This window comes from Rhynchophorus ferrugineus, unplaced genomic scaffold, assembly GCF_030347505.1.
Source record: "Rhynchophorus ferrugineus isolate W39M unplaced genomic scaffold, kcgeb_rfMv2 rfM30, whole genome shotgun sequence".
Lineage (NCBI taxonomy): Eukaryota > Metazoa > Arthropoda > Insecta > Coleoptera > Curculionidae > Rhynchophorus > Rhynchophorus ferrugineus.
Window position 1 is genome coordinate 1,016,077 of NW_027472609.1, and position 27,931 is coordinate 1,044,007.

A 27,931-nucleotide genomic window follows, 5' to 3' on the forward strand; every position below is an offset into this window, starting at 1 on the left:
CACCCTGAAATAATACCAAATATTCATACAAAAGTACAATCCTAGTCTGGTGGTATTCAATCGTCAAGCACAAGCAAATTTCCTAGTGACACAGATGGTGTCCGACAAAATCTCCAAGTGGTGTGAGGAGGTAAAACAAACAAGTCGTAGGTCGCCAAATCACACAAGATCGGCCTAATCCATAAGAAAACCTAAAAACACAACAATAATAAAATAAAATAAACAAAACGTATAAACAGAACGAAGACATAACCTCCCATGCGGGTACGTCAATTCTCCTGAATGAGAGACGAAAACAATATCCAACAACATAAATTACGGGTAATTCTTATTTAATTAATAAAAGGAAAAGATAGTAATCAAAACGGGAATATAAGAAATAATCTACAAAATCTACAAATTAATTGCGAAAATATTAACTAGAGAAAGAGAACAACAAGCGGCGCGCGACATCTAGCATGAACTTAAGCAATCAAAGGATAGGAATTTCAAAAGTGGAAAACCGTAAAATTGTCAACAATATCTTTAAAAAAATATTTTAAAAATTATATTATATTCTACTCTAAATTAATGAAATAAATTTAATTTTTTTTATAACATCTTTATTAGCTACGCTTAGTACAATCTTAATTGTTATTATTATTACAATTAATTTATTACTACTTTTCCTATGTGCTTGGATTAATTAGCAAGCAAGACGAGTGCGAGAAAATATATCAGTATGTATTCCTCAATTATAAAATTACAATTATTTATTAATTATTAACTTATAGCTATAGTTTACACTAATAATACACACTAAATATTCACACAAGTTCGTATGGTTTTGTTCGTTTCAATCTCTTGACATCCTGTGCGCTGTCCAGCACTTGTATTGCTTCCACGTTAGAATGATTTAGTAATCTTCTTTCGTGTTTCAAGGCGAAATCCTGCACAACTTCGCAAATCCATTTGATTTCCAGGTCATCGTGCAGTTCTTCATTGGTTACATAGCGATAGGCATTGGTAATCAATCGAAGAATCTTGTTTTGACAGCGCTGTATGACTAACTGATTTGAATTTTTAGTGCAACCCCATATTTGCACCCCATAGGTCCAAATTGGCTTTATAATTGTATTATAGATCAACCTCTTTGATTTTAGATCAAGTTGAGAGTATCTTCCGACTAACCAGTACAGTTGTTTTATTTTGGTTCTAATGTGTTTTGCTTTTTGTCTAACGTAATGCTTCCAATTTAATCTACCGTCAAGATGGATTCCAAGGTATTTTGCTGATTCTGCTTGAGGAATCGGGCATCCATTAAACAATTAAAATAAGCTGACCATCCGGAACGACGAGCATGGGAGAATATGCTTCAATGTAAAATGGTATGGAGAAGATCGAGAGGTGCTGATGGTTTGCTTTAGTTTGAGCAATAGCACTACAGATCCGCACCTTCATCACATACACAATCATAGGAGTCTCGTTTTGTCGCCCAACCTACCTAAAAATAAAGAGAATAAGTAAATGGGGTTAAGGACTGCTCAAATTGACAAATAATATCAAAATCCATGAAGAAATACAAATTTTCTAATTTACCAAATGAGATGGCATAAATTCATATCATCTCATATCGTCAAGGTCGTATCTATCTTCGCAAAATAACCTCCTAAAAACCTTTGTATAAAACACAATCATCTAAAACAATCATTCAAAGGACAGAGACACACCTCATAAAACAAGACAAATAATACTCATCTTATGGTGTAGAAAACTAGCAAATTCATAGTATCAATAGTCCCAAAATGCTTTCCACCACTAGGACACAATAAATTCCATCAACTCTGCCAAAGAATTCCTAACCTAAAACATAAAAAATCATAAATAAACTGTTGATATCCCTATGGGAGGATGATTGGCAATAAAAGTAGTTGAACAATATGAAACACATTCACGAAGTTACTGCACCGACCCACGGGGTTGTAACCTCATACCTTGCAAATCAAAACACATAAGTCATCTAATTAATGAATTTTCAAACAGATAAGTCTAATAAAAACAAATATAATATTCAACATACCCGAAAGTACTCAAGCAAAAGTAAAATCCTAATCTGATAGCGTTTAATCATCGAGTACAGAAGGGCTGCATGGTGCCACGGATAGCTTCGGATATATCATCTCCAAATAATTCACGGTCAATATCCTGGTGGGAAAATAACTAGCAAGAAAATAAAATAAAACAAAGGTAGTTAAACAACATCAAAACCTATTTACGGCGTCACTTCACCGTCCCACGGAGTGGTAATCTCAGTGGACTTCATGCCTTACAAAATCAAAACACAAGGGTCATCTAATTAATCAATTCCGAATAAGAAAAGGCGGATAAAGATGATATCTAAACTCACCCTGAAATAATACCAAATATTCATACAAAAGTACAATCCTAGTCTGGTGGTATTCAATCGTCAAGCACAAGCAAATTTCCTAGTGACACAGATGGTGTCCGACAAAATCTCCAAGTGGTGTGAGGGGGTAAAACAAACAAGTCGTAGGTCGCCAAATCACACAAGATCGGCCTAATCCATAAGAAAACCTAAAAACACAACAATAATAAAATAAAATAAACAAAACGTATAAACAGAACGAAGACATAACCTCCCATGCGGGTACGTCAATTCTCCTGAATGAGAGACGAAAACAATATCCAACAACATAAATTACGGGTAATTCTAATTTAATTAATAAAAGGAAAAGATAGTAATCAAAACGGGAATATAAGAAATAATCTACAAAATCTACATATTAATTGCGAAAATATTAACTAGAGAAAGAGAACAACAAGCGGCTCGCGACATCTAGCATGAACTTAAGCAATCAAAGGATAGGAATTTCAAAAGTGAAAAACCGTAAAATTGTCATCAATATCTTTAAAAAAATATTTAAAAAATTATATTTTATTCTACTATATTCTACTCTAAATTAATGAAATAAATTAAATGATAGACTTTGAACAAGACATCTGACTGAGCAAGTTAGGCTCGTAACCAACAGATATTGTCTAAAATATAAGACATATCGATTCATCTCCACAGACAGAACCCGCGTCGCGAATATTCTAATGAAATTGGACATAGTAACAGAAAAGGTGCTGAAAGCCAAATCCGCAGTCGTGATGCCAAATACTATACAAGCAATGGTGGAGGAGATGATAAACAGAAAATTGGGACAAATACAGCACGAAACAGACAAGAGAATACAAAAAATAGAATCCTTATTGCAAGAGAGTATTCTCCAGCAGTCCTCGCCAGGCCAGTGATGATGGATGTGAGCACGCAGACCGACATCAGCAGAAGAATCGAGATGACTACCGTGGAGTTACAGACCGAAAATACATCGAATACGATCTGTACGTACAATGAGGTCGCGGCGACAAAAAGAATAATGAAAATAAAACACTGCCAAACCCACAAAAAGCCCAGTCAAAGGCATCGAAATCCACCAGACCTAATCTAGAATGGCAAAATCCGAAACAGATTAATAATATATACGAAATTAAAATCAGAAAGGAAAAAGCAAGTGGCGCGGAGACATTAGCCGCCACCAGAGGCAAGCTAACCCGTAAAGAGTTAGCAGGAGATGGCCTCAAACACGTAAGAGTACACAGACATGGACTGTGGACTGGAAATAAGCTATGTACATGGTATCAAAATCGATAATAGTGAAAAACGTCCCAAATTCAGAATCACAGGGGTATCCAGGGAGATCACAGACGAACAAATAATAAAAGATCTGGCTGATCAAAACGAAGAAAATATGAACATCATCCAAGAAGAAAGAAAAAAGACTGACAACAACGAAGAACCAGAAGAAATCATCAAGGTAGTAAAGAAATATATATGCAAAAACCCAGAAAGAAACAACGTTATAATCGAAACAATTCCCAGCATATACAGAGCAGTGTTAAAAAAGGGCAAAGTCTCTGTAGGGTACTTGAGACAATTCGTTGATGATTTCAACGCAATTCTACTATGCTATAAATGCAGCAGTTTCGGGCACAAGCAGATAAATTGTAGAAGCGCACAGTGTTGTTAAATATATGCAGGACCGCACGGGGGAAGGGACTGCAAGAGTAGCACCACGAATTGTGCGAACTGCAAAAGAGCAGGAGCACCGGAGGTAAACTCAAACAATAGAGTAAATGATAGGACCTGTCCAATATACAAGAAAAGAAAAGAAGAAGCCATCGAAGAAATGAAACAGAAATGCCTCTAAAAATCCTACAGATAAACATCGAAAAAGGCATCCAGGCCAGCAAGCTCATGAGAGCGAAAGCCGACAAAGAAAAATATGACATAATCTTGGTGCGAGAACCAGCAACAAGAACTAAGAAATGTCGGGACCGGTCAAAGTCATAGTCAAACTATTAGACTACGATTTACTAATAACCAACGTATACGCGCATCCGACAGGAGACAACATAAATTGCTTAGAAGAAAAAGAAGAACAATGGCAGAAATACAAGAAGAAATGGATAGTCGCTGGTGATTTTAATGCCAAGCACACTTTATGTTTATTGTATAACAACAAAGGTTCAAATCTGATAATCTGGACCATATCATACCGACTGGAATTAGTGCAGAATGAACAAACAGCTCCCACCTTTATCAGTAGTAGGGGAAACAGCAACATTGATGAGTGACCAGAAGTGAACGTGATTAACTGGACGGTACGAAGAAACTGAAGAGACACTAAGCGACCACAAACCTTAGAAATAGAGGGTAAACCCCAGAGAAATAAGACATCGAAGAAAAAATTTGATTATCACGGCACCAGCTGGCAAAGAGTCACTGACGGGTTGCTAGTCGCGAGCACAGAAATAAGGGCGACGATGCAAATAGACGAAATTGAAAAACAAGCGGAGCAAATGCAAGCAGCTTTCAAGAAATCTACTAAACTGTTAAAAACAACCACCATCATAATAAAACAAGACAACGAATGATGGGATGGAGAACGCCAACAGAAGAAATTGGAACTTAGAAGAAAAGCCGATTCGATCAGACGAGAAGACGGGGATAAGACCGACCTCGTGAGGGAATATGGAGTAATGAAGCGAGCATTCAAGAAGCTTGTCAAAGAAAAGAAGAAGAAGCATGTAGAAGAAATAATTATAAATAGAAAACACATTCGACATTGAACCATGGCATAGAGTCTGCAAAATAATAAAGACTCTAGGAGTCAGCAGGGGGAAAATAGTTGAAATAATGGAAGATGTAGAACCGGGCAATATGTATAACCTGGAGAAAGAAAAGGTAGAAAAATATCATCCAAAACAAGAGGAGGAAGAAAAAGAACAACTTGTAAGGATCATGACAAGGGTCACCAATGGAGAATGGAGCAAACAAGAAGAAGACGAAGAAGAAATACAAGAAGCTGAACTAGACTGAGTCATAATGAACTTAAAAAACAACAAGTAATCAGCAACAAAATCGAGTTCGGAATAGAGAAGGGGTGCCCACAAGGGTCGAGCATAGGCCCGACTCTATGGTTGATTAATATCAACTCCTGGTTCGATAAGATAGCTGATATTGACACACAGCAGACACATGTGAGAGCACAAACGTTCGCCGACGACCAAATCATCGCAATCAGCCATCGAACACCTACTGAAATTAAAGAAGAATGGAACAAATGCTGGCGCAAATGCTTAGAATGGAAAGAATATTCAAGAGCACATTACAATATAGAAAAATCGGAAGCTATGATATATCCAAAGGAGATCCCCTTTACGATGGAAGAATTGAAGAAAAGAAGAAATGACCGCAAGAGATAAATCCCAGTAGTACCCAGGAGGACCAGATTTCTGAAGATAGGAATTAAATTAAACGAAGAAATCATAACTCCTAAAGACCAGATGAGGTAATTGGGAGTAATATTGGATAAGACAAAAATATACATTAACCATCTGAATGCGATTAAAGAAAAGGTCGAAACCGTCGTCGCCAAAACGGCGGGATCCATAAGCAGGAAGTACGGAAATAAGGTAAGGGACATAATTAAAAATGTATACGAGAGAGTCGTAAAGCCAGCCATATTATAAGGGTCCGAGAAATGGGGACGGTACGTAAATAAAGTACACACTCAGAGAAAGCTAAACGCGATTCAAAGATACGCCCCAATACTAATCACCGGCGCGTTTAAAACAGCACCGACGAGCGCGCTACAAGTAATCGCAGGAGTAGTTCCTCTACCAATAGAAGCCGAACCAAGAGCATGAGCGGCAGAAAAATGCGGTTATAGACAAGGCCCGCCAAGGGCGGAGTAAAAATACATGTGCTGGCCATGAGAAAAACCGTGGATTCGTTGGGGACCGAGCAGTACGAGATAGGAAGACACATAGCGAAGGTATGGATGGATGCTAATGTGAAGCAGGAAAAGGCAGGAGCGACGGGACGGAGGAAGAGGCATGCATCAGGCTAGAAGAAAATGGAATTAACAGAGAGTAGCTGAACTTCTAGCCGTACAAGAAGCCATAAGAATACTAGAAGAAAAACATGGCGATATGCATGCCGTCAACACTTACAAGCACTGCAAAACAGTAGGGTTTGAAAGTTTAGAGCTAAACCGAAAAGCAGTGCAACTGATAACAAACCATGGAAACATGGAAGCATACATCAAGAGATTCAGACTGGAAATCACGGAAGGAGTATGCGGATGCAGCCAAGATCAAGAAGATAGTCATCATAAATTAATGCACAAACGCCGAAAGGTTGAGCGCCAGAGATCTTTATAAAATTCCGAATGATCAGATGGAAATGAGAAATGCACTCAACAAAACAAACAAGAAGAAAATTGAAATATTGAATGATTGGGCAAACAAAGTTATTAATGAAGAAAATATCGCTGAAGTCCAGCAATCCCAGAACTGACAACTGATAATAACAAAAACAACAAGAAGAAATCAGTAATATAAACCCTCATTATTAATTAAACCAATAAAGCACAATACGAATAATAGCTATGTCAAGATAACTCTCTATACATATAAGAGATGCCCCTTGAGAAACATAGAGATAGGCACAGACAATTCCACAATCCCACAAATAGACATTCAAAATGATTAATATTAGGCATACTATTATTAGATGTTAGTGCTACTGCATGCAACTATTACATAGTTTTTTAAGTCAAAATAATGGTTGCTATAATAAAAGCATCATTAAGTAATTAATATAATAATAATAAGCAAGAAAAAAAAGCCAAATTATAGGAACCATTAAACAATTAAAATAAGCTGACCATCCGGAACGACGAGCATGGGAGAATATGCTTCAATCATGTAAAATGGCATGGAGAAGATCGAGAGGTGCTGATGGTTTGCTTTAGTGTGAGCAATAGCACTACAGATCCGCACCTTCATCACATACACAATCATAGTAGTCTCGTTTTGTCGCCCAACCTACCTAAAAATAAAGAGAATAAGTAAATGGGGTTAAGGACTGCTCAAATAGACAAATAATATCAAAATCCATGAAGAAATACAAATTTTCTAATTTACCAAATGAGATGGCATAAATTCATATCATCTCATATCGTCAAGGTCGTATCTATCTTCGCAAAATAACCTCCTAACAACCTTTGCATAAAACACAATCATCTAAAACAATCATTCAAAGGACAGAGACACACCTCATAAAACAAGACAAATAATACTCATCTTATGGTGTAGAAAACTAGCAAATTCATAGTATCAATAGTCCCAAAATGCTTTCCACCACTAGGACACAATCAATTCCATCAACTCTGCCAAAGAATTCCTAACCTAAAACATAAAAAATCATAAATAAATTGTTGATATCCCTATGGGAGGATGATTGGCAATAAAAGTAGTTGAACAATATGAAACACATTCACGAAGTTACTGCACCGACCCACGGGGTTGTAATCTCAATAGACCTCATACCTTGCAAATCAAAACACATAAGTCATCTAATTAATACATTTTCGAACAGATAAGTCTAATAAAAACAAATATAATATTCAACATACCCGAAAGTACCCAAGCAAAAGTAAAATCCTAATCTGATAGCGTTTAATCATCGAGTACAGAAGGGCTGCATGGTGCCACGGATAGCTTCGGATATATCATCTCCAAATAAATCACGGTCAATTCTGCCAAAGAATCTGGACGCAGATAACCTAAAAAATAGAAAAAACATAAATACACTGCTGATATCCTGGTGGGAAAATAACTAGCAAGAAAATAAAATAAAACAAAGGTAGTTAAACAACATCAAAACATATTGACGGCGTCACTTCACCGTCCCACGGAGTGGTAATCTCAGTGGACTTCATGCCTTACAAAATCAAAACACAAGGGTCATCTAATTAATCAATTCCGAATAAGAAAAGGCGGATAAAAATGATATCTAAACTCACCCTGAAATAATACCAAATATTCATACAAAAGTACAATCCTAGTCTGGTGGTATTCAATCGTCAAGCACAAGCAAATTTCCTAGTGACACAGATGGTGTCCGACAAAATCTCCAAGTGGTGTGAGGGGGTAAAACAAACAAGTCGTAGGTCGCCAAATCACACAAGATCGGTCTAATCCATAAGAAAACCTAAAAACACAACAATAATAAAATAAAATAAACAAAACGTATAAACAGAACGAAGACATAACCTCCCATGCGGGTACGTCAATTCTCCTGAATGAGAGACGAAAACAATATCCAACAACATAAATTACGGGTAATTCTAATTTAATTAATAAAAGGAAAAGATAGTAATCAAAACGGGAATATAAGAAATAATCTACAAAATCTACAAATTAATTGCGAAAATATTAACTAGAGAAAGAGAACAAGCGGCGCGCGACATCTAGCATGAACTTAAGCAATCAAAGGATAGGAATTTCAAAAGTGGAAAACCGTAAAATTGTCATCAATATCTTTAAAAAAATATTTTAAAAATTATATTATATTCTACTATATTCTACTCTAAATTAATGAAATAAATTAATGTTCTTTTTTATAACATCTTTATTAGATACGCTTAGTACAATCTTAATTATTATTATTATTACAATTAATTTATTACTACTTTTCCTATGTGCTTGGATTAATTAGCAAGCAAGACGAGTGCGAGAAAATACATCAGTATGTATTCATCAATTATAAAATTACAATTATTTATTAATTATTAACTTATAGCTATAGTTTACACTAATAATACACACTAAATGTTCACACAAGTTCGTATGGTTTTGTTCGTTTCAATCTCTTGACATCCTGTGCGCTGTCCAGCAGTTGTATTGCTTCCACGTTAGAATGATTTAGTAATCTTCCTTCGTGTTTCAAGGCGAAATCCTGCACAACTTCGCAAATCCATTTGATTTCCAGGTCATCGTGCAGTTCTTCATTGGTTACATAGCGATAGGCATTGGTAATCAATCGAAGAATCTTGTTTTGACAGCGCTGTATGACTAACTGATTTGAATTTTTAGTGCAACCCCATATTTGCACCCCATAGGTCCAAATTGGCTTTATAATTGTATTATAGATCAACCTCTTTGATTTTAGATCAAGTTGAGAGTATCTTCCGACTAACCAGTATAGTTGTTTTATTTTGGTTCTAATGTGTTTTGCTTTTTGTCTAACGTGATGCTTCCAATTTAAACTACCGTCAAGATGATTTCGCCTTAATGCAAAATTAACGTGGATAGATTTGGAGCTATTAAGTTGAATTTTCCAATCTTTTGTCCATTTGTAGATTTTGTTGACTGCCACTTGCACTTTTTCTATTGCCCTAGGCAGAGATATATCTTTTGCCATAATAACTGTGTCATCAGCAAAGGTTCCAAGAAGTGTTTCTTTTGTTGTTGGAATGTCAGCAGTGTAGAGCAGATACAGGAGAGGGCCTAAGACGCTACCTTGTGGAACTCCAGCCGAGATATTTTTAAATGTCGAGAACGCCATTTCGTGCGATACTCTAAATTTTCTTCCGAATAAATATGACTCCAGCAATTGACAATAGTTACGCGGTAACAATTTGCTCATCTTACAGATTAATCCCAAATGCCAAACCCGATCAAAAGCTTGTGAGACATCCAGGAATATTGCAGGGCAGTATTTCTTTTCTTCAAACGCTCTTTCAATAGACGCAGTTACTCTGTGCACTTGATCGATAGTTGAATGGTGATTTCGAAAACCAAACTGGAAATCTGGTATTGTTACCAAGTGTTTAACACGTTTATATATCAGCTTCTCAAATAGCTTTGATATAGCATGTAGTAGCGAAATAGGCCTGTAAGATTCGACTTGTTCTGCAGGTTTGTCAGGTTTTTTGAGCATAATTATTTGTGCAACTTTAAAGCATTCCGGGACATGCTTCAGCTTTAAACAGGCATTAAATATATATATCAACATGATGATTGCTTTTCGTGGCAGTTCTTTCAATAATCCAGGTGAAATGTCATCTATACCAGGTGCTTTTTAGGATTGAGGTTATCAATTTCAGTGGCAACTTCCAGTGGAGAAATTAGATTTAGATCTACATCGGGTTGATAAATAGGAGATGTATCCATGGTAGATTATATATCATTAGGCCGAAAAATGTTAGCTAAATATTCTGCGAACAATTCTGCTTTTTCATTGTCGCGTCGAACCCATTCATTTCGATCATTTTTAATAGGCGGTACTCGAATAATTGGTCTTTTAAATCTTCGAGTTGCTTTCCATAGCGAATAATCTTTGTCTGCTTGTGGGCTTAATTCACTTAAATAGTTTTGAAAGCAATTCTGTTTATATTCTTTGATCTTTTGATTTGTCTGATTACTAATTCTATTAAACGTGGTTTTGTCAGCAGCATTTCTGGTCCTGTGCCATACTCTTCTAGCTTTTCGTCTTTCTTTTATCATTTCTCTAATTTCGAGGGGGTAAAGTACTTCATATTCTGATTTCTCTCTTGCAATTGGGGTAGCATCTTTTGCAGCTGACCGAATTTGTTTCGGTTATATGTTTGGTTTGTTGCTCAAGATCATCTATAGTTTTAAGTCTTACTTTTGAACTGATTTGTTCCTGCAGTATTAATCTGAATTTGTCCCAGTCAGTATATTTGTTGGTAAGATTAGGCTTTTTTGCTTTTCTTAGGATTGTCGCGCCCAGTGTTAACAATACTGGAGTGTGATCAGATGTTAGATCGCACAAGCTTTCTGTACTAATTTGATTTAATGAGATGCCTTTTGTAATGTAGAAATCCAGCAGGTCTGGGACTTTATTACTGTCTGTGGGCCAGTAAGTGGGTTCGCGCCCTGAATGATAATTACAATTTGTAAGGTTAATGGCTTCGAGTAATTCGTTTCCTTTTCCAGGTGTTATTATTCGTGAACCCCAAGCTGTATGTTTAACATTAAAGTCTCCACCAATAATAAACCGTGGGCCTAATTTTGAAAAGATATCTTTATATTGTTGTTGTGTCATTTTATGTCTCGGTGGACAATATATAGCGCCAATATTTATTTCAGCCCCGTTTTTTTCGATACTAATTATCGTAGCTTGTATTTCTTCATTTTTTATCTCTTCTTGTTCGAAATGTTGTATATTTTGTTTAATTATTAAAGCTGTTCCGCCCCGAGCTCGTTCACTGGGGTGTAGTGTCCAGTAAGCATCATAACCCCGTATTTTAATGTAGTTTTTTTTAGAAAAATGTGTTTCCGATATGAGAGCTATATCTATTTTCCACCCTGTCTGCTAACTGACTGAATTTCTGTCTCATTTCGGTCTGGAATTCTTTGAGCAATTTCATCATGTCGACGATAGTTGGCTCGTTGGCCGCAGCAGAGTTTTTGACTTTGTCAATTTATCTTAAGCGTTGTTCTGCTGTAATTTTCTTTGGCTGGAGTTCTTTTTTTTTTGATATACTGCACATCCTTTATAATTGGCAGGGTGACCTTTTTCATTGCACAACACGCATGTCGCTACACCATTGCGTTGTTTTCTGCACTGAGTTGTGTGATGTTTACCGGCACATTTCACACATCTTGGTTCCCTACTGCAAACATTTTTAGTGTGTCCAAGATTTTGACAGTTTGTGCATTGTGGTATATTATTACTTTTCTTCGGAGGTTCCACTTTTATCCTACAGTCTAGTAAATAATTTATGTCGTATATATTTTTATTATTTTCCTTTTGTGTCATGTCTACATAGAACAACGGAAAAGTTTTAATTTGTTTTTCGCCATTTACATTTGTTGTCTTTTTCGCTATAGGCGTGACGGTCACTACTTCGTGCCCGCAAGCCCGCAATTCCGATTTAATATCGTCCTGATCTGTTGTGGACGGTAATCCTCTAATGACTACTCTATACCACTTATCACTTTTTAACTGATAAGTGTGATATTCGAGTTTATTGAATGAATTGTTTTTCTTCATCTCAATGAGATGCTTTTTTACATTCCTATAGTCTGTTTCATTGTTAAGGGTTACGTTAATATCATTGTTAGACAAAGCTTTAAACTGCACTCGGTCAGAGGCTACTCCTTTTATTTCTGATCTAAATAAATTAAAATTGCCAACATTGCTTACCTTGTTCGGAGGGGGCAGAGGGATTTTGTTTTCTTGCTTCTTTTTTTTAATATTTATACCACTTTTTGCGATTGGCGATGGCGTCATCTGAGACTTCTTCCTCTTTTTATCCTTCTTGTTTGTTACTTCGGTCCAGTCAGACTGTTCCCCTACCTCTAATACTAGTTCGTCTTCATCCGTGTAGTAGTCTTCTGCATAATTAGTATACCTTTTTGGTGTATCTTGCGTGTGACCTTGCAGTTGCAAACGGATATCAGCCATATCCTTAGATAATTGCAACAGTTGTTGGTTCAGACGCTCATTATTCATTCTTAATTCCTTGTTTTCTTTCAATAATATATTCAAATCCATGTTGTTGTCCATGATGTTATAATTAAATGTTTTTTTCACTAACTTCCACTTTTTCCCTTTTCTGGAAAACGTAGAACGTCTTTTGTTTGAGAGTTTGAGTCTTTTATTTCCTTCACGTTGGGTTGGCCGTTTCACCCTATACTGTACCTGGGAGTTCTTTGAAACCGTTAACAGAAATTGACCGTAAAGAATATATAGATATATTTTTATTTGATATTTAAGGAGACTCGTTTTCGGGAAAGAAAAAACACGTCTTGACTCTATGAAGGTCGGGACCGAACTGAATTTTAATATAAATTAAATGATAGACTTTGAACAAGACATCTGACTGAGCAAGTTAGGCTCGTAACCAACAGATATTGTCTAAAATATAAGACATATCGATTCATCTCCACAGACAGAAACCGCGTCGCGAATATTTTAATGAAAATGGACATAGTAACAGAAAAGGTGCTGAAAGCCAAATCCGCAGTCGTGATACCAAATACTATATAAGTCCAGAGCATCACGAATGCGGAAGCAATGGTGGAGGAGATGATAAACAGAAAATTGGGACAAATACAGCACGAAACAGATAAGAGAATACAAAAAATTGTATCCCTATTGCAAGAGAGTATTCTCCAGCAGTCCTTGTCAGGCCAGTGATGATGGATGTAAGCACGCAGACCGACATCAGCAGAAGAATCGAGATGACTACCGTGGAGTTACAGACCGAAAGTACATCCAATACGATATGTACGTACAATGAGGTCGCGGCGACAAAAAAGAATAATGAAAATAAAACACTGTCGAAGCCACAAAAAGCCCAGTCAAAGGCATCGAAATCCACCACACCTAATCTAGAATGGCAAAATCGGAAACAGATTAATAATATATACGAAATTAAAATCAGAAAGGGAAAAGCAAGTGGCGCGGAGACATTAGCCGCCATCAGAGGCAAGCTAACCCGTAAAGAGTTAGCAGGAGATGGCCTGAAACACGTAAGAGTACACAGACATGGACTGGTATCACTGATCTGTAAAGACCAGAAACAAAAGAAAGACCTGATAGAAAAAATAAGCTCTGTACATGGTATCAAAATCGATAATAGTGAAAAACGTCCCAAATTCAGAATCACAGGGGTATCCAGGGAGATCACAGACGAACAAATAATAGAAGATCTGGCTGATCAAAACGAAGAGAATATGAACATCATCCAAGAAGAAAGAAAAAAGACTGACAACAACGAAGAACCAGAAGAAATCATCAAGGTAGTAAAGAAATATATATGCAAAAATTCAGAAAGAAACAACGTTATAATCGAAACAATTCCCAGCATATACAGAGCAGTGTTAAAAAAGGGCAAAGTCTTTGTAGGGTACTTGAGACAATTCGTTGATGATTTCAACGCATTTCTACTATGCTATAAATGCAGCAGATTCGGGCACAAGCAGATACATTGTAGAAGCGCACAGTGTTGTTATATATGTGCAGGACCGCACGGGGGAAGGGACTGCAAGAGTAGCACCACGAATTGTGCGAACTGCAAATGAGCAGGAGCACCGGAGGTCAACTCCAACAATAGAGTAAATGATAGAACCTGTCCAATATACAAGAAAGAAAAGAAGAAGCCATCGAAGAAATGAAACAGAAATGGCTCTAAAAATCCTACAGATAAACATCGAAAAAGGCATCCAGGCCAGCACGCTCATGAGAGCGAAAGCCGACAATGAAAAATACAACATAATCTTGGTGCGAGAACCAGCAACAAGAACTAAGAAATGTCGGGACCGGACAAAGTCATAGTCAAACTATTAGACTGCGATTTACTAATCACCAACGTATACGCGCATCAGACAGGAGACAACATAAATTGCTTAGAAGAAAAAGAAGAACGATGGCAGAAATACTAGAAGAAATGGATAGTAGCTGGTGATTTTAATGCCAACGACACTATGTTTATTGTATAACAACAAAGGTTCAAATCTGATAATCTAGACCATATCATACCGACTGGAATTAGTGCAGAATGAACAAACAGCTCCCACCTTTATCAGTAGTAGGGGAAACAGCAACATTGATGAGTGACGAGAAGTGAACGTGATCAACTGGACGGTACAAAAAACTGAAGAGACACTAAGCGACCACAAACACATCCTCTTCGAAATAGAGGGTAAACCCCAGAGAAATAAGACATCGAAGAAAAAGTTTGATTATCACGGAAGCAGCTGGCAAAGAGTCACTGACGGGTTGCTAGTCGCGAGCATAGAAATAAGGGCGACGATGCAAATAGACGAAATTGAAAAACAAGCGGAGCAAATGCAAGCAGCTTTCAAGAAATCTACTAAACTGTTAAAGACAACCACCATCATAATAAAACAAGACAACGAATGATGGGATGGAGAACGCCAACAGAAGAAATTGGAACTTAGAAGAAAAGCCGATTCGATCAGACGAGAAGACGGGGATAAGACCGACCTCGTGATTCCCTCACTCCCTATGGAGTAATGAAGCGAGCATTCAAGAAGCTTGTCAAAGAAAAGAAGAAGAAGCATGTAGAAGAAATAATTATAAATAGAAAACACATTCGACATTGAACCATGGCATAGAGTCTGGAAAATAATAAAGACTCTAGGAGTCAGCAGGGGGAAAATAGTTGAAATAATGGAAGATACCGAACCGGGCAATATGTATAACCTGGAGAAAGAAAAGGTAGAAAAATATTATCCAAAACAAGAGGAGGAAGAAAAAGAACAACTTGTAAGGATCACGACAAGGGTCACCAATGGAGAATGGAGCAAACAAGAAGAAGACGAAGAAGAAATACAAGAAGCTGAACTAGACTGGGTCATAATGAACTTAAAAAACAACAGGTAATCAGCAACAAAATCGAGTTCGGAATAGAGAAGGGGTGCCCACAAGGGTCGAGCATAGGCCCGACTCTATGGTTGATTAATATCAACTCCTGGTCCGATAAGATAGCTGATATTGACACACAACAGACACATGTGAGAGCACAAACGTTCGCCGACGACCAAATCATCGCAATCAGCCATCGAACACCTACTGAAATTAAAGAAGAATGGAACAAATGCTGGCGCAAATGCTTAGAATGGAAAGAATATTCAAGAGCACATTGCAATATAGAAAAATCGGAAGCTATGATATATCCAAAGGAGATCCCCTTTACGATGGAAGAATTGAAGAAAAGAAGAAATGACCGCAAGAGATAAATCCCAATAGTACTCAGAAGGACCAGATTTCCGAAGATAGGAATTAAATTAAACGAAGAAATCATAACTCCTAAAGACCAGATGAGGTAATTGGGAGTAGTATTGGATAAAACAAAAATATACATTAACCATCTGAATGCGATTAAAGAAAAGGTCGAAACCGTCGTCGCCAAAACGGCGGGACCCATAAGCAGGAAGTACGGAATTAAGGTAAGGGACATAATTAAAAATGTATACGAGAGAGTCGTAAAGCCAGCCATATTATAAGAGTCCGAGAAATGGGGACGGTACGTAAATAAAGTACACACTCAGAGGAAGCTAAACGCGATTCAAAGATACGCCCCAATACTAATCACCGGCGCGTTTAAAACAGCACCGACGAGCGCGCTACAAGTAATCGCAGGAGTAGTTCCTCTACCAATATAAGCCGAAGCAAGAGAAAAACTGTGGATTCGTTGGGGACCGAGCAGTACGAGATAGGAAGACACATAGCGAAGGTATGGATGGATGCTAATGTGAAGCAGGAAAAAGCAGGAGCGACGGGACGGAGGAAGAGGCATGCATCGGGCTAGAAGAAAATGGAATTAACAGAGAGTAGCTGAATTTCTAGCCGTACAAGAAGCCATAAGAATACTAGAAGAAAAACATGGCGATATGCATGCCGTCAACACTTACAAGCACTGCAAAACAGTAGGGTTTGAAAGTTTAGAGCTAAACCGAAAAGTAGTGCAATTGATAACGAAAAATGGAAACATGGAAGCATACATCAAGAGATTCAGACTGGAAATCACGGAAGAAGTATGCGGATGCAGCCAAGATCAAAAAGATAGTCATCATAAATGAATACACAAACGCCGAAAGGTTGAGCGCCAGAGATCTTTATAAAATTCCGAATGATCAGATGGAAATGAGAAATGCACTCAACAAAACAAACAAGAAGAAAATTGAAATATTGAATGATTGGGCAAACAAAGTTATTAATGAAGAAGAAAATATCGCTGAAGTCCAGCAATCCCAGAACTGACAACTGATAATAACAAAAACAACAAGAAGAAATCAGTAATATAAACCCTCATTATTAATTAAACCAATAAAGCACAATACGAATAATAGCTATGTCAAGATAACTCTCTATACATATAAGAGATGCCCCTTGAGAAACATAGAGATAGGCACAGACAATTCCACAATCCAACAAATAGACATTCAAAATGATTAATATTAGGCATACTATTATTAGATGTTAGCGCTACTGCATGCAACTATTACATAGTTTTTTAAGTCAAAATAATGGTTGCTATAATAAAAGCATCATTAAGTAATTAATATAATAATAATAAGCAAGAAAAAAAAGCCAAATTATAGGAACCATTAAACAATTAAAATAAGCTGACCATCTGGAACGACGAGCATGGGAGAATATGCTTCAATCATGTAAAATGGCATGGAGAAGATCGAGAGGTGCTGATGGTTTGCTTTAGTGTGAGCAATAGCACTACAGATCCGCACCTTCATCACATACACAATCATAGTAGTCTCGTTTTGTCGCCCAACCTACCTAAAAATAAAGAGAATAAGTAAATGGGGTTAAGGACTGCTCAAATAGACAAATAATATCAAAATCCATGAAGAAATACAAATTTTCTAATTTACCAAATGAGATGGCATAAATTCATATCATCTCATATCGTCAAGGTCGTATCTATCTTCGCAAAATAACCTCCTAACAACCTTTGCATAAAACACAATCATCTAAAACAATCATTCAAAGGACAGAGACACACCTCATAAAACAAGACAAATAATACTCATCTTATGGTGTAGAAAACTAGCAAATTCATAGTATCAATAGTCCCAAAATGCTTTCCACCACTAGGACACAATCAATTCCATCAACTCTGCCAAAGAATTCCTAACCTAAAACATAAAAAATCATAAATAAATTGTTGATATCCCTATGGGAGGATGATTGGCAATAAAAGTAGTTGAACAATATGAAACACATTCACGAAGTTACTGCACCGACCCACGGGGTTGTAATCTCAATAGACCTCATACCTTGCAAATCAAAACACATAAGTCATCTAATTAATACATTTTCGAACAGATAAGTCTAATAAAAACAAATATAATATTCAACATACCCGAAAGTACCCAAGCAAAAGTAAAATCCTAATCTGATAGCGTTTAATCATCGAGTACAGAAAGGCTGCATGGTGCCACGGATAGCTTCGGATATATCATCTCCAAATAAATCACGGTCAGTTCTGGCAAAGAATCTGGACGCAGATAATCTAAAAAATAGAAAAAACATAAATACACTGCTGATATCCTGGTGGGAAAATAACTAGCAAGAAAATAAAATAAAACAAAGGTAGTTAAACAACATCAAAACATATTTACGGCGTCACTTCACCGTCCCACGGAGTGGTAATCTCAGTGGACTTCATGCCTTACAAAATCAAAACACAAGGGTCATCTAATTAATCAATTCCGAATAAGAAAAGGCGGATAAAGATGATATCTAAACTCACCCTGAAATAATACCAAATATTCATAAAAAAAGTACAATCCTAGTCTGGTGGTATTCAATCGTCAAGCACAAGCAAATTTCCTAGTGACACAGATAGTGTCCGACAAAATCTCCAAGTGGTGTGAGGAGGTAAAACAAACAAGTCGTAGGTCGCCAAATCACACAAGATCGGCCTAATCCATAAGAAAACCTAAAAACACAACAATAATAAAATAAAATAAACAAAACGTATAAACAGAACGAAGACATAACCTCCCATGCGGGTATGTCAATCCTCCTGAATGGGAGACGAAAACAATATCCAACAACATAAATTACGGGTAATCTAATTTAATTAATAAAAGGAAAAGATAGTAATCAAAACGGGAATATAAGAAATAATCTACAAAATCTACAAATTAATTGCGAAAATATTAACTAGAGAAAGAGAACAAGTGGCGCGCGACATCTAGCATGAACTTAAGCAATCAAAGGATAGGAATTTCAAAAGTGGAAAACCGTAAAATTGTCAACAATATCTTTAAAAAAATATTTTAAAAATTATATTATATTCTACTCTAAATTAATGAAATAAATTTAATTTTTTTTATAACATCTTTATTAGATACGCTTAGTACAATCTTAATTGTTATTATTATTACAATTAATTTATTACTACTTTTCCTATGTGCTTGGATTAATTAGCAAGCAAGACGAGTGCGAGAAAATATATCAGTATGTATTCCTCAATTATAAAATTACAATTATTTATTAATTATTAACTTATAGCTATAGTTTACACTAATAATACACACTAAATATTCACACAAGTTCGTATGGTTTTGTTCGTTTCAATCTCATGACATCCTGTGCGCTGTCCAGCACTTGTATTGCTTCCACGTTAGAATGATTTAGTAATCTTCTTTCGTGTTTCAAGGCGAAATCCTGCACAACTTCGCAAATCCATTTGATTTCCAGGTCATCGTGCAGTTCTTCATTGGTTACATAGCGATAGGCATTGGTAATCAATCGAAGAATCTTGTTTTGACAGCGCTGTATGACTAACTGATTTGAATTTTTAGTGCAACCCCATATTTGCACCCCATAGGTCCAAATTGGCTTTATAATTGTATTATAGATCAACCTCTTTGATTTTAGATCAAGTTGAGAGTATCTTCCGACTAACCAGTACAGTTGTTTTATTTTGGTTCTAATGTGTTTTGCTTTTTGTCTAACGTAATGCTTCCAATTTAATCTACCGTCAAGATGGATTCCAAGGTATTTTGCTGATTCTGCTTGAGGAATCGGGCATCCATTGAGTGATATAATTAAGTTTTTATTATTTCGCCTTCATGCAATTTTAACGTGGACAGATTTGGAGCTATTAAGTTGAATTTTCCAATCTTTTGTCCATTTGTAGATTTTGTTGACTGCCACTTGCACTTTTTCTATAGCCCTAGGCAGAGATATATCTTTTGCCATAATAACTGTGTCATCAGCAAAGGTTCCAAGAAGTGTTTCTTTTGTTGTTGGAATGTCAGCAGTGTAAAGCAGATACAGGAGAGGTCCTAAGACGCTACCTTGTGGAACTCCAGCCGAGATATTTTTAAATGTCGAGAACGCCATTTCGTGCGATACTCTAAATTTTCTTCCGAATAAATATGACTCCAGCAATTGACAATAGTTACGCGGTAACAATTTGCTCATCTTACAGATTAACCAAAATGCCAAACCCGATCAAAAGCTTGTGAGACATCCAGGAATATTGCAGGGCAGTATTTCTTTTCTTCAAACGCTCTTTCAATAGCCGCAGTTACTCTGTGCACTTGATCGATAGTTGAATGGTGATGTCGAAAACCAAACTGGAAATCTGGTATTGTTACCAAGTGTTTAACACGTTTATATATCAGCTTCTCAAATAGCTTTGATATTGCAGGTAGTAGCGAAACAGGCCTGTAAGATTCGACTTGTCGACTTGCAGGTTTGTCAGGTTTTTTGAGCATAATTATTTGTGCAACTTTAAAGCATTCCGGGACATGCTTCAGCCTTAAACAGGCATTAAATATATATGTCAACATGATGATTGCTTTTCGTGGCAGTTCTTTCAATAATCCAGGTGAAATGTCATCAATACCAGGTGCCTTTTTAGGATTGAGGTTATCAATTTCAGTGGCAACTTCCAGTGGAGAAATTAGATTTAGATCTATATCGGGTTGATAAATAGGAGATGTATCCATGGTATATTATATATCATTTGGCCGAAAAATGTTAGCTAAATATTCTGCGAACAATTCAGCTTTTTCATTGTCGCGTCGAACCCATTCATTTCGATTATTTTTAATAGGCGGTACTCGAATAATTGGTCTTTTAAATCTTCGAGTTGCTTTCCATAGCGAATAATCTTTGTCTGCTTGTGGGCTTAATTCACTTAAATACTTTTGAAAGCAATTCTGTTTATATTCTTTGATCTTTTGATTTGTCTGATTACTAATTCTATTAAACGTGGTTTTGTCAGCAGCATTTCTGGTCCTGTGCCATACTCTTCTAGCTTTTCGTCTTTCTTTTATCATTTCTCTAATTTCGAGGGGGTAAAGTACTTCATATTCTGATTTCTCTCTTGCAATTGGGGTAGCATCTTTTGCAGCTGACCGAATTTGTTTCGGTTATATGTTTGGTTTGTTGCTCAAGATCATCTATAGTTTTAAGTCTTACTTTTGAACTGATTTGTTCCTGCAGTATTAATCTGAATTTGTCCCAGTCAGTATATTTGTTGGTAAGATTAGGCTTTTTTGCTTTTCTTAGGATTGTCGCGCCCAGTGTTAACAATACTGGAGTGTGATCAGATGTTAGATCGCACAAGCTTTCTGTACTAATTTGATTTAATGAGATGCCTTTTGTAATGTAGAAATCCAGCAGGTCTGGGACTTTATTACTGTCTGTGGGCCAGTAAGTGGGTTCGCGCCCTGAATGATAATTACAATTTGTAAGGTTAATGGCTTCGAGTAATTCGTTTCCTTTTCCAGGTGTTATTATTCGTGAACCCCAAGCTGTATGTTTAACATTAAAGTCTCCACCAATAATAAACCGTGGGCCTAATTTTGAAAAGATATCTTTATATTGTTGTTGTGTCATTTTATGTCTCGGTGGACAATATATAGCGCCAATATTTATTTCAGCCCCGTTTTTTTCGATACTAATTATCGTAGCTTGTATTTCTTCATTTTTTATCTCTTCTTGTTCGAAATGTTGTATATTTTGTTTAATTATTAAAGCTGTTCCGCCTCGAGCTCGTTCACTGGGGTGTAGTGTCCAGTAAGCATCATAACCCCGTATTTTAATGTAGTTTTTTTTAGAAAAATGTGTTTCCGATATGAGAGCTATATCTATGTTATATGTTTTTAAGAATAATTCTGGTTCCCGGACTCTTTGATTTAGTCCGTTTGCGTTCCAAGTTATAATTCTTAAAAAAGAATTACTCATTTTGATTTCTCTTTAGCTTGTTTTGGGTAGATTTCCCCAATTCGGATTTCTCCAATTTTTCCACCCTGTCTGCTAACTGACTGAATTTCTGTCTCATTTCGGTCTGGAATTCTTTGAGCAATTTCATCATGTCGACGATAGTTGGCTCGTTGGCCGCAGCGTTCTGCGGTTTCGTATCAATTTGTTTATAATTTGATATTTTGACGTTTATATTTTTGACCGATGGTCTTACGGTTACATAGGTTTTTTTATTTTCAACGGTAGATGTTGTTTCAGAGTTTTTGACTTTGTCAATTTGTCTTAAGCGTTGTTCTGCTGTAATTTTCTTTGGCTGGAGTCCTTTTTTTTTGATATACTGCACATCCTTTATAATTGGCAGGGTGACCTTTTTCATTGCACAACACGCATGTCGCTACACTATTGCGTTGTTTTCTGCACTGAGTTGTGTGATGTTTACCGGCACATTTCACACATCTTGGTTCCCTACTGCAAAAATTTTAGTGTGTCCAAGATTTTGACAGTTTGTGCATTGTGGTATATTTTTATCCTACAGTCTAGTAAATAATTTATGTCGTATATATTTTTATTATTTTCCTTTTGTGTCATGTCTACATAGAACAACGGAAAAGTTTTAATTTGTTTTTCGCCATTTACATTTGTTGTCTTTTTCTTTATAGTCTTTTTCGCTATAGGCGTGACGTGCCCGCAAACCCGTAATTCCGATTTAATATCGTCCTGATCTGTTGTGGACGGTAATCCTCTAATGACTACTTTATACCACTTATCACTTTTTAACTGATAAGTGTGATATTCGAGTTTATTGAATGAATTGTTTTTCTTCATCTCAATGAGATGCTTTTTTATATTCCTATAGTCTGTTTCATTGTTAAGGGTTACGTTAATATCATTGTTAGACAAAGCTTTAAACTGCACTCGGTCAGAGGCTACTCCCTTTATTTCTGATCTAAATAAATTAAAATTGCCAACATTGCTTACCTTGATCGGAGGGGTCAGAGGGATTTTGTTTTCTTGCTTCTTTTTTTTAATATTTATACCAGTTTTTGCGATTGGCGATGGCATCATCTGAGACTTCTTCCTCTTTTTATCCTTCTTGTTTGTTACTTCGGTCCAGTCAGACTGTTCCCCTACCTCTAATGCTAGTTCGTCTTCATCCGTGTAGTAGTCTTCTGCATAATTAGTATGCCTTTTTGGTGTATCTTGCGTGTGACCTTGCAGTTGCAAACGGATAGCAGCCATATCCTTAGATAATTGCAACAGTTGTTGGTTCAGACGCTCATTATTCATTCTTAATTCCTTGTTTTCTTTCAATAATATATTCAAATCCATGTTGTTGTCCATGATGTTATAATTAAATGTTTTTCTCACTAACTTTCACTTTTTCCCTTTTCTGGAAAACGTAGAACGTCTTTAGTTTGAGAGTTTGAGTCTTTTATTTCCTTCACGTTGGGTTGGCCGTTTCACCGTATCCCGAACCTGGGAGTTCTTTGAAACCGTTAACAGAAATTGACCGTAGAAAATATATAGATATATTTTTATTTGATATTTACGGAGACTCGTTTTCGGGAAAGAAAAAACACGTCTTGACTCTATGAAGGTCGGGACCGAACTGAATTTTAATATAAATTAAATGATAGACTTTGAACAAGACATCTGACTGAGCAAGTTAGGCTCGTAACCAACAGATATTGTCTAAAATATAAGACATATCGATTCATCTCCACAGACAGAAACCGCGTCGCGAATATTTTAATGAAAATGGACATAGTAACAGAAAAGGTGCTGAAAGCCAAATCCGCAGTCGTGATGCCAAATACTATATAAGTCCAGAGCATCACGAATGCGGAAGCAATGGTGGAGGAGATGATAAACAGAAAATTGGGACAAATACAGCACGAAACAGACAAGAGAATACAAAAAATAGAATCCCTATTGCAAGAGAGTATTCTCCAGCAGTCCTCGCCAGGCCAGTGATGATGGATGTAAGCACGCAGACCGACATCAGCAGAAGAATCGAGATGACTACCGTGGAGTTACAGACCGAAAGTACATCCAATACGATCTGTACGTACAATGAGGTCGCGGCGACAAAAAAGAATAATGAAAATAAAACACTGTCGAAGCCACAAAAAGCCCAGTCAAAGGCATCGAAATCCACCAGACCTAATCTAGAATGGCAAAATCCGAAACAGATTAATAATATATACGAAATTAAAATCAGAAAGGAAAAAGCAAGTGGCGCGGAGACATTAGCCGCCATCAGAGGCAAGCTAACCCGTAAAGAGTTAGCAGGAGATGGCCTCAAACACGTAAGAGTACACAGACATGGACTGGTATCACTGATCTGTAAAGACCAGAAACAAAAGAAAGACCTGATAGAAAAAATAAGCTCTGTACATGGTATCAAAATCGATAATAGTGAAAAACGTCCCAAATTCAGAATCCCAGGGGTATCCAGAGATATCACAGACGAACAAATAATAGAAGATCTGGCTGATCAAAACGAAGAGAATATGAACATCATCCAAGAAGAAAGAAAAAAGACTGACAACAACGAAGAACCAGAAGAAATCATCAAGGTAGTAAAGAAATATATATGCAAAAACCCAGAAAGAAACAACGTTATAATCGAAACAATTCCCAGCATATACAGAGCAGTGTTAAAAAAGGGCAAAGTCTTTGTAGGGTACTTGAGACAATTCGTTGATGATTTCAACGCAATTCTACTATGCTATAAATGCAGCAGATTCGGGCACAAGCAGATACATTGTAGAAGCGCACAGTGTTGTTTTATATGTGCAGGACCGCACGGGGGAAGGGACTGCAAGAGTAGCACCACGAATTGTGCGAACTGCAAATGAGCAGGAGCACCGGAGGTAAACTCCGACAATAGAGTAAATGATAGAACCTGTCCAATATACAAGAAAAGAAAAGAAGAAGCCATCGAAGAAATGAAACAGAAATGGCTCTAAAAATCCTACAGATAAACATCGAAAAAGGCATCCAGGCCAGCACGCTCATGAGAGCGAAAGCCGACAAAGAAAAATACGACATAATCTTGGTGCGAGAACCAGCAACAAGAACTAAGAAATGTCGGGACCGGACAAAGTCATAGTCAAACTATTAGACTGCGATTTACTAATCATCAACGTATACGCGCATCAGACAGGAGACAACATAAATTGCTTAGAAGAAAAAGAAGAACAATGGCAGAAATACCAGAAGAAATGGATATTAGCTGGTGATTTTAATGCCAAGCACACTTTATGTTTATTGTATAACAACAAAGGTTCAAATCTGATAATCTAGACCATATCATACCGACTGGAATTAGTGCAGAATGAACAAACAGCTCCCACCTTTATCAGTAGTAGTGGAAACAGCAACATTGATGAGTGACGAGAAGTGAACGTGATCAACTGGACGGTACAAGAAACTGAAGAGACACTAAGCGACCACAAACACATCCTCTTCGAAATAGAGGGTAAACCCCAGAGAAATAAGACATCGAAGAAAGAGTTTGATTATCACGGGACCAGCTGGCAAAGAGTCACTGACGGGTTGCTAGTCGCGAGCACAGAAATATGGGCGACGATGCAAATAGACGAAATTGAAAAACAAGCGGAGCAAATGCAAGCAGCTTTCAAGAAATCTACTAAACTGTTAAAAACAACCAAGACAACGAATGATGGGATGGAGAACGCCAACAGAAGAAATTGGAACTTAGAAGAAAAGCTGATTCGATCAGACGAGAAGACGGGGATAAGACCGACCTCGTGATTCCCTCACTCCCTATGGAGTAATGAAGCGAGCATTCAAGAAGCTTGTCAAAGAAAAGAAGAAGAAGCATGTAGAAGAAATAATTATAAATAGAAAACACATTCGACATTGAACCATGGCAGAGTCTGGAAAATAAATAAAGACTCTAGGAGTCAGCAGGGGGAAAATAGTTGAAATAATGGAAGATGCCGAACCGGGCAATATGTATAACCTGGAGAAAGAAAAGGTAGAAAAATATCATCCAAAACAAGAGGAGGAAGAAAAAGAACAACTTGTAAGGATCACGACAAGGGTCACCAATGGAGAATGGAGCAAACAAGAAGAAGACGAAGAAGAAATACAAGAAGCTGAACTAGACTGGGTCATAATGAACTTAAAAAACAACAGGTAATCAGCAACAAAATCGAGTTCGGAATAGAGAAGGGGTGCCCACAAGGGTCGAGCATAGGCCCGACCCTATGGTTGATTAATATCAACTCCTGGTCCGATAAGATAGCTGATATTGACACACAACAGACACATGTGAGAGCACAAACGTTCGCCGACGACCAAATCATCGCAATCAGCCATCGAACACCTACTGAAATTAAAGAAGAATGGAACAAATGCTGGCGCAAATGCTTAGAATGGAAAGAATATTCAAGAGCACATTGCAATATAGAAAAATCGGAAGCTATGATATATCCAAAGGAGATCCCCTTTACGATGGAAGAATTGAAGAAAAGAAGAAATGACCGCAAGAGATAAATCCCAATAGTACTCAGAAGGACCAGATTTCCGAAGATAGGAATTAAATTAAACGAAGAAATCATAACTCCTAAAGACCAGATGAGGTAATTGGGAGTAATATTGGATAAAACAAAAATATACATTAACCATCCGAATGCGATTAAAGAAAAGGTCGAAACCGTCGTCGCCAAAACGGCGGGACCCATAAGCAGGAAGTACGGAATTAAGGTAAGGGACATAATTAAAAATGTATACGAGAGAGTCGTAAAGCCAGCCATATTATAAGGGTCCGAGAAATGGGGACGGTACGTAAATAAAGTACACACTCAGAGGAAGCTAAACGCGATTCAAAGATACGCCCCAATACTAATCACCGGCGCGTTTAAAACAGCACCGACGAGCGCGCTACAAGTAATCGCAGGAGTAGTTCCTCTACCAATAGAAGCCGAAGCAAGAGCATGAGCGGCAGAAAAATGCGGTTATACACCAGGCCCGCCAAGGCCGGAGTAAAAATACATGTGCTGGCCATGAGAAAAACTGTGGATTCGTTGGGGACCGAGCAGTACGAGATAGGAAGACACATAGCGAAGGTATGGATGGATGCTAATGTGAAGCAGGAAAAAGCAGGAGCGACGGGACGGAGGAAGAGGCATGCATCGGGCTAGAAGAAAATGGAATTAACAGAGAGTAGCTGAATTTCTAGCCGTACAAGAAGCCATAAGAATACTAGAAGAAAAACATGGCGATATGCATGCCGTCAACACTTACAAGCACTGCAAAACAGTAGGGTTTGAAAGTTTAGAGCTAAACCGAAAAGTAGTGCAATTGATAACAAACCATGGAAACATGGAAGCATACATCAAGAGATTCAGACTGGAAATCACGGAAGAAGTATGCGGATGCAGCCAAGATCAAAAAGATAGTCATCATAAATGAATGCACAAACGCCGAAAGGTTGAGCGCCAGAGATCTTTATAAAATTCCGAATGATCAGATGGAAATGAGAAATGCACTCAACAAAACAAACAAGAAGAAAATTGAAATATTGAATGATTGGGCAAACAAAGTTATTAATGAAGAAGAAAATATCGCTGAAGTCCAGCAATCCCAGAACTGACAACTGATAATAACAAAAACAACAAGAAGAAATCAGTAATATAAACCCTCATTATTAATTAAACCAATAAAGCACAATACGAATAATAGCTATGTCAAGATAACTCTCTATACATATAAGAGATGCCCATTGAGAAACATAGAGATAGGCACAGACAATTCCAC

The 27,931-nt window shown here is 37.1% G+C and overlaps 1 long non-coding RNA gene across 1 annotated transcript in view; it reads left to right on the top strand.

The window, feature by feature from the left end:
• The window catches only part of LOC143205902 (uncharacterized), a 30,015-nt gene extending 2,565 nt beyond the window's left edge, over window positions 1–27,450 (top strand). Inside the window, exon 2 of the long non-coding RNA XR_013007977.1 lies at window positions 27,072–27,450. This is a non-coding gene — a long non-coding RNA (uncharacterized LOC143205902). The remainder of the gene's footprint in view (window positions 1–27,071) is intronic.
• Window positions 27,451–27,931: the final 481 nt, after the last annotated feature.